This window comes from Mandrillus leucophaeus, unplaced genomic scaffold (genome assembly GCF_000951045.1).
Source record: "Mandrillus leucophaeus isolate KB7577 unplaced genomic scaffold, Mleu.le_1.0 Scaffold1255, whole genome shotgun sequence".
Classification (NCBI taxonomy): Eukaryota; Metazoa; Chordata; class Mammalia; order Primates; family Cercopithecidae; genus Mandrillus; species Mandrillus leucophaeus.
Genome location: NW_012100932.1, coordinates 135956 through 137599, shown reverse-complemented (window position 1 = coordinate 137599; position 1644 = coordinate 135956). Strand labels below are relative to the sequence as shown.

The window sequence follows — 1644 nt, the reverse complement described above, 5'->3', positions numbered from 1 at the left end:
GGTCTTCGAGAAGGCGAACTGTGCAGGGAAGCAGTAGCTGTGGCATCCTTACACATTATTTTCAAAGACAAAAAAAAGATTATTTATTTATTTATTTATTTATTTATTTATTTTGATTAGGGGAGTAGCTTTATTAGCTGGGGATATAGTGGGGTCCTCTCCCTGGGAGGTGGGGTCTTCCACTGGTCACACCCGGCAGTGGTCCAGGACAAGCCATGCAATTCAGTGCTGGGCTCAGTTCCGTGCCGGGTCTTCGAGAAGGCGAACTGTGCAGGGAAGCAGTAGCTGTGGCATCCTTACCGCCTGCTCCGGCCTGCTGCACTGGGTCCCTGGTGCTGTTCAGGCTCCCGCCGAGCCTGCGTCTCTGTAGGGCAGCGACCCGCCTGGCTCAGAACCTTATCGTTAGAGCCCAGTTCGATGCAGGCCAGGCATTTTTGCTTCCTCCACTTGGGCTGGACATTGCACTCGGGTATCTTCTGGTCCTTCCTCAAGCCGCTTGTCTGCTTAAATTCCAGCCTCACAAATGATCCAGCTGGGAAGGGCGTGTCCGCAGCGCCTTTCGGTGCCTGCACTCCCGTGGCCTCTGCCTTTGCAGGCCTCAGCGGAGCGCCTCCTCACATTACCAGTGAAGGCTATGTCACTGCAGAAGATACTGAGGTGGAAAATGAGGGGAAAAAATGGCCCCCTGTGTATCAGAGTAATTGTCATTAGATAAACTGTGTTGCAGGAAGGGTCACTCTTTATCATTACTGCTGTAAAACCTGCTGCAATTGGAAGAGAAAATGATTTGGAACATACTGTTTGAATCCCTGAAGTTGGTGTCAGTAAATTTCATGCAGAAATTTATTTTGACCATGACTTACAAAGTTATGTCCTTGTAGATAAAGGCAGTCAAAATGGAACAATTGTTCCTGGAAAATGGATGGTTCAGCTGCAAACTAAATGTGAGCCTTATGTCCTTGAGCATAGACATGAAGCGAAAATTGGAGAGACTGTGTTACCCTTTTACATTCACCCTGGCAGCGATACTTGTGATGGCTGTGAGCCATGGCAGGTTAGAGCTCACCTTTGCCTTGATAAGAAAGATGAATTGTTTACTGGTCCAACACTAAGGAAGGAGAAAAAAGAGTTGGGAATAAGAAAATAATTAAAGAAAATACGAGTAAAATATGGTTTCAGAGTACAGACTATGAAGGTGAATAGACATTGAAGAATCTAAAATATAAAGATAGAGCTGGAAAACATATGGAGCAGGTTGGAAGTTAAAGAGCTTTCAAAAAGATGATGCTCCTGCATCTGTTTCTTCTGAAACTATGACAGCTACAAAGGTCAGAGGATGTTGGAGAAGATGGATTGGAAAAAAAGAGAGGGTCTGGGAAAGGATGGTGGGGAATGAAAACTCCGATTCAGCTTCAACTTCAGCTTCAGTGAACACATGTAGGCTTGGGGACACACAATCCATACTCAATTGAAGATGTTCTCATTTTCCAAAACAAAAGGAACTAAACTGTGACAAAGCATGAGATAGGCATGCTGAAAACTTCCCAGAAATGAAACCTTAAAGAGATGACCTAGGGACCACGCCTTGGGTAAAAGGGACTGTAGAGTGAGGTTAATCATAGAAGAAAACTGAAGCTTTAAAAA

The 1644-nt window shown here is 45.0% G+C and overlaps 1 pseudogene; it reads left to right on the top strand.

The window, feature by feature from the left end:
* Window positions 1-215: 215 nt before the first annotated feature.
* Window positions 216-1644, top strand: part of LOC105533521 — a 1893-nt pseudogene continuing 464 nt past the window's right edge.